Source organism: Papaver somniferum, chromosome 9, assembly GCF_003573695.1.
Source record: "Papaver somniferum cultivar HN1 chromosome 9, ASM357369v1, whole genome shotgun sequence".
Lineage (NCBI taxonomy): Eukaryota > Viridiplantae > Streptophyta > Magnoliopsida > Ranunculales > Papaveraceae > Papaver > Papaver somniferum.
Genome location: NC_039366.1, coordinates 74,790,632 through 74,797,695, shown reverse-complemented (window position 1 = coordinate 74,797,695; position 7,064 = coordinate 74,790,632).

The following is a 7,064-nucleotide window of genomic DNA, read 5'->3' as shown; positions in this document are numbered from 1 at the left end:
CCTGTCAATATTGTACGGAGTCACAGTAAATTATTCGTCAAATAAAGACGGAACATATCCCGGAGTGCAGCTTCGCAAGTAAATGAGTTCTCCTAGACTTGCGGTTTCAGCATCAGTACGCAACACGGAATCAGGAACAATATCAAAAGTCATTGGCTGAAAAATGAAAGGGTGGATCGGCCCCCATGGACGAAAATCTATGGAGGACACATTGTCGAAGACATCCACGAGCTTCACACCGGTTTTAGGACGTCTCTTCTGCCAACGGAGTATTCTCGAACCACCATAAAAACTGCTGAGTGAAGTTGCGGGAACAGGAGCATAGATTTTGAAATGTTCCCATAAAAACGCCTGAAGAAAAGCAATGTGGATATGCGACTCCACCCTCTTATACCCATTGGAAGCATGCATGTCCGTCGCTAAGGCATCCAGATGAGAATACAGTGATCCAAGAAACAAGGCACCTAGGGGAAGGACCTCACCTTTTTCCAGCCTTATAGCAAACATAAGAAGGTCGCCTCTTATGGTCTTTCTTTCAGAACCATTGCCGAATATGTCTTTGGATAACCACAAAGACAGGAATGCAATCACGCTGAGCTCGTCTTCCAACTCCTGACCGGGTTTCGGGTCTGCAGGAGACCACTCCGACACCCACCAAGTGTAAAAGCATTTTGTGTCTTTCTTCTCCTTATCCAGATCATTTAATTCTCCCGCCTTTCGAAGTATAGCATTATAAGACCGACGTTCTGCATCAGTAAGTTTGTGAAAGAAGCTTCCAGAAACAGGCAGGTTCATCAACGCAGCCACACTTTCCAGAGAAATGGTCATCTCTCCCCATCTGTATATAGATGTATGAGTAGAAGGACGCCACCGAGAAATGAAAGTGATCAAGCCTTCAACATCTTTCTTAATCTGAAGAGTGGCGGACGCCATGACCGCATCAAGGATTTGCGCCTTAACTAAATTAGCCTTAATCTTTTTATTACTCAGCATGCGTCTCATCCATCCTTCATAAGAGCCCAGTGGAGTGTGACAAATCTTGAAGTCAATAGGTGAAGTCGGATATTCATTTCTCCGAAGACAGAACCTCATCACAAGTGCTGAAGAAGAGGATGGATCAACTTCCATATTTTCTGAACCAGAGAGCAGGACTATCTTGTGACTAGGATGTTTCCTAATATTCGCAAAAGGCACAGTGAACAACTCATCATCTATGTTCGGCATATCTTTGAAGCTGTTAACACTCCCTGACTTGGCACCAGCATTATCTTCAGAAGGCATTTCAACAGGAGTCTTTTTGTTCATCCTACAAAAGACGAGAGAGTCATTGATTGTATAAAAATGCATGAGATGTGTAGTCACACACGACAGAACACACATTCACGTTGGAGTACACAAGGCTGGTATTGGGTCCAAACACCAGTATTGAGCCATGTCAACAAATGAAACCGTCGTTCAATTCTACAAAGTCAGGGCTAATACCCCCAAATGAGGTTGATATCACGTAGTCGAGCAGGTATCGGTCCACGCAAGAAAGATCGATATCATGTTAATAGGCTGGTACTGGGTCATGTCAAATCCGTATTAGTCAGGGCCGGTGAAGGTCGCCAGTCTGGTATTGGGCCACGTCAGCAAATGACGAAGTCACAAGGTTGGTATTGCTCAAGTTTCAAGTCTGGTATTGCTCAAGTTTCAAGTCCGGTATTGCTCAAGTCACAAAGGCCGGTATTAATCAGGACATAAGGCCTGTATAATATAATAGGTGCAAGATCGGTTTTCAGTCCAAGCACATCGTCCCCGTTCAATCGAGTGCATATGGTGGGTCCGCACTCATTCGCACACATCATAACACGGTTTCACTTTGTTCATGGGGGTCGTGTCTACGAAATTCAAGGGAAAGGTTTTTCAAGCCATAACCTAAAAGCTAGGCTTTGCATGCAACAATGGAAGAAAATAAGCAAAAAACAATATATTCATGGATTCACGACTCGTTAGGCAATCCTAGCAAATATCGGCGGTTTTTGCTATCAATTTCGGTGGAAGAACTAATCATGATATATCTTGCCAAAGGGTTTTTACCTAAGAAATTAGGGTTTTTCCTAAAAAAAAAAAAACGGAAAACTTACCTTGCTGCGGACGGACGGAGGCGGTGACGACGGCAAGCTTCGGCGGCGTGAAGATCACGGACGGGAGCTGGACACAAAAAAAAAAAAAATTCGTGAGAAAAGAAAAAAGGGATCGGTCCCTTTTATAGACAAAAAATTGGAAGAATCCCAATAGAAAAAGGATTCCTCTTTTTGGATTCTTCTTTTAATTCAAACACCCAAGGAAGGAAACCGGTCCCACCAAAGGATTCCATGTTTGCACGACGGTGTTTACATGAACAATTACTAGCGGTCGGTCAAAATTCTTCCGGGTAAGCTTCCTTTATCATGTCTTTCTCACATATGTATGTCACCATCTCATGCCTACCCCACAATAGTGTAACCATCATGTGCTAGGCAGGGGACTTAATGTTGTTGGTGGATTTTCATTTAAGGATAAAATTGTAAAAGCCAAAACTATGCGCTAACATCCTTCAAAGGATAAAGCCACTGATAAAGTGGAGAATACTTCTTCACTATAAACTTCATGCATTACCAATTAATGCATGACCAGCCTTGTATTTCCTGTACTACTCCATTCTCATTATTGGTGCGGCATGACGACTGAGTGATCGCTCTCAGCAGAGCAACACGAATCTCCAAGCATTAAATAAGGAGGCATGTACGAAATACACGTACAGTCTATAACTCTCGGAGTGTTATACTAGCCCGATCGAGCATCTGGACTATCCGTATCAGTCTCAGAAACGATCATGACCATCCAACTTCACCAGCATGATTGGATGGCTTAGATCGGATCCATAACCCCCAGGCAGGTATTGGAGTATTCACCACCGATCCAATGCGGGCCCCGCATGGTCGGCCTCTCCAAAAGGGTAGCATGGATTTCCAAATCGTCCAGCCAAAGCAGCGCGGACGTGAAACCCTAATTTAGGGTCTGCGGCACATTACATGTGTCTCAAAGTAGTCTCAACCATCCATATTCGCAGGCATAGATGGAGGGTGTAGATGTAGATTCAAAGGTCCCAGAGCATATCAACATAATCACTGTGGGCCCGCCTACATACATGACCGATCGGTCAGGACCAACTATAGTTGGTCGTTCCAGTTCGTGCTCCCAAACAAGGCATGACGCACGGCCGGTGAAACCCTAATTAGGGTTTGAACATCACGAGAGTCCATTTTCTCTTGCACGAACGAAGGTCCCAAGAATAGACTAGGCAGGTCCGGTGCGCATCAACATGATCACCGTGGGCCCATATATCTCCACACCTGATCGGCCAAGGCATATCATGCCTGGTTGCCTCGATTCGCACGCCCAAACTAGGTGTGGTCACACCTCCCAATTGCAAACTGATCTCGACCACTCAATTTTGCCGGACAAATTGAGTGGATTAGGTCACGTTTCTATGGGACAATGAAATACAGGCGTATAATCCAACCCGTCGTCTGCACACCAGACTAATCGGCCAAGACCGACCAGGCTTGGTCGCCTCGAAACGCGCGCCCAAAGTTGGCATGACGCGCGACCTTTGCCGCACTGGATTTCTGTCGCAAATTGATTCTCGACCACTCAACTTCTCCGGACAAATTGAGTGGCCTAGATCACACTTTCACGAGACAATGAGGTACGGGAGCCTATACCTAGGCCTGTCAATATGCTGCCGAAAACCGATTACCGAAACCGTTATGTTACGTTACCTATAGGATAATTCCGGTATACCGGATAACGGATATCCACTTCGTTAACGTAACAGATATTTACTTCTTCATGTAACGGCAGTGGTTGAGCTACTATCCGTAACGATAATTACCATACCGATAAGAAGTGGGGGTGTAAATATGTGTTAGGGTTAGGGTAACTAAAGGGGTTATCGGCCGAAGAATACCTCAAAAAAAATTCTCTCATTTCTTCCCTTCTCTCTTTCCTCTTTTTTCTCTCGTTTAATCCTTACTGATTTATGAGATTTCATCACTTTCAATCAATTTTCGATTGATTAGAAGACTAATCAGAAGGTATCACTCTATGTCTCTATCAATCTTTAAGTTATATTTCAATCTCTTCTTCAATTTTTTTAGAGTTCAGTTAAATTAGGGCACAAATTAGGGAACAAATTTTGAGTTCAGAATATAAGTTTTAAATGTTTGTAATATAGATTTAGATTTTGATTAGAAAACTTGGGTTTCAATTGAAATCGACTTGAAGTTAAGTTTTGAAACTCACTTTATTCTCTTATTATATCGCAGGACAATGTCACATTCGCGCCAAAGAGCTTCTAGCCATTATGGTTCAAACAGAACCAGTACATCATACATTGCATCACAAGCACCAGAAGGAACTGCTGATGGATCACAAGCGCCTGTTAACAGGACTCGTCCAAGAGAAGATGAAGTAGAACAACCAGTACAAACTCAGGAAGCTGAGGAAATTGTAGAGGAAGATCCACTTATAGCTGCTACAAAGAAGAAACTACGTACAATAAGGTCTAAAGTGTGGGATGAATTTGAGAGGATTGTTCAGAAGAAGAAAGGAGTAGATGGGAAGGAATTGGAAGAGACTGAGATTTTGGGTAAATGCAATCACTGTTCCAAGCTAATTCAAGCAAAGAGTGCCAATGGAACTTCATGTTTGAAAGCTCATCTAAAAACTTGCAAGAAAAAGCCACAGAACAAGGTGGGACAAAGGAAGCTAGCATTGGCTAAAACAGGTAATCAAGTTACTAAATTAACACCTTGGAAGTATGATCCTGATGCAACTAAATTACTTGTTGTTAAGATGATAGCTAAGCATGACTATCCCATCAATATGGTTGAGCATGCTTATTTTAGAGAGTTTGTTAGGTCATTGAATCCTTCTGCTAAGATGTATTCTAGGAATACAACTAGAGATGACATTGTTAATTTGTATGGTGATATGAAGATTGAGATGCAAGCTGAACTACACAATTTGGGTTCTAGATGTTCATTAACAACTGATATGTGGACTAGTAAGCATACTAGGGATGGATATTGTTGTGTAACATGTCATTATATAGATGATGACTGGAAATTACATAAGAAAACTTTAGCATACATTTTAGTTCCATCACCACATACAGGACAAGTACTTGCAGAGTTTATCAAAAAAGTTTGCTTAGATTGGAACATAGATACAAAGTTATTTGCTATAACGGCTGACAATGCTTCTGCAAATGGTGTAATGATGAGGAATGTCAGTAGATGGCTAGAAAATAAGGGTTGTTTAGTTGATGGGAGCATGTTTCACATGAGGTGCAGCAATCATATTTTGCATTTAGTGGTTCTTGAAGGAATGAAAGTAGCAGCTAAGTTCATAACTCAGATCAGAAACTGTGTTAAGTATGTCAAGTCTTCACAACCTAAAAAAGAGAGGTTTGAAAATGCATTGTCACAAGTTAGGATTGCAACGGGAAAAAGTGTGACTTTAGATGTTGATACTAGATGGAATTCCACATTCAAGATGCTTAAGAATGCTATTGAGTTAAGGCCAGGGTTTAATAGCTTAGCTGAGTTAGACAGTGACTTTGAAATACTACCAACTGCCGAAGAATGGGAACAAGGAGTAAACATATGTGAATGTTTGGAACTGTTTGATAAAATCTCAACAAAATTTGCAGGGATCAAGTATCCCACCGCAAATATGTATTACACAGAGGTATATGAGATTAATAAAAGCATCAAGCAGTGGGAAAACAGTCCTCATGTGTATATCAGAGAGATGGGAAATTCGATGAGGTCAAAGTTTGATTCTTATTGGAGTAAATGTAACACTGTAATGAGTATTGGAGTTGTTCTAGATCCTAGGTTCAAGGCAAGATGGGTGGAGTTTGTTTATAAGAGATTATATGGTACACAGGGTTATATGACAGAGTACTCCAACTTCAGGACAAATTTAAATGGACTCTTTGCATCCTATGAATCTGAAGCTATGAATTCTGCTCCTGACTACTTCAACAACACAAACAGTGTCCCAGTTTCTACTTCTGGAAGTTCTAGAAGTAATAGAAGTGATGAATATGATGAGTTTATGATGCTAAACAGTGAGATTGAAGTGTGCAAGAATGAACTGGAGAAATATTTGGAAGAACCACTCCTTTTTAAAGGTACACCACAGGATGAACTGAGGTTTGATATATTGAGTTGGTGGAAGAATCATGCTCCTAAATACCCAGTTCTTGCAAAGATTGCAAGAGATTTGTTGGCTGTTCCAGTGACCAGTGTAGCTTCTGAATCATATTCAGTGCTGGTGGTAGGGTTCTTACAACTCACCGAAGCTCATTAGCTCCATATTGTGTTCAAGCACTTCTTTGCTTAAGTGATTGGTTACCAGATCTTGATGATGAATGTAAGTTACTTTTCATCTCATCTATTATTTTATTTATGTTGTATTTTGTTGCATATGTTCTCTTATTTGTAGTCATTGACTGCTTCTTTGAACTATTGCTGCAGCTCTATAAATTGTTGAAGATGTGTTGCCTCTAGATGAGATGGACATGGAGCAGCAGTCTTGACAGTCACTCAGTCAGACAGAGGATGTGCAGACTGTGCAGTGCAAGAAATTGCCTCGAGGCTTGAATAGTTGAATTTGCTTCTCCTTTAAACTTCTTCTTTAGAACTTTCCTTAGAACTTTTGAAAGATAAACAATGTTTCTGTTGTGTGTGTTTGTGTGGGTTTCAGTGTTTGTTTCAGTTGTTTGAACTTATATCTGGAAGACATGATCAGAAACTCTGTTTGGAGCTTTGAACTTATGTTTTTGAAGTGTAATTTGTGTCTTTTCTGTTAACGTAAGTTACCGTTAAAATTATCCGATAACCGTTATTCCAACATAACGGTAATGGTTTAGAATATTACAATTCCGACGGAAGTTTCCGGTAACAGATATCCGATAAAAAATTAACGTAATGGCAGTGGTTTAGCCACTATCCGTTCCGATATTTTTC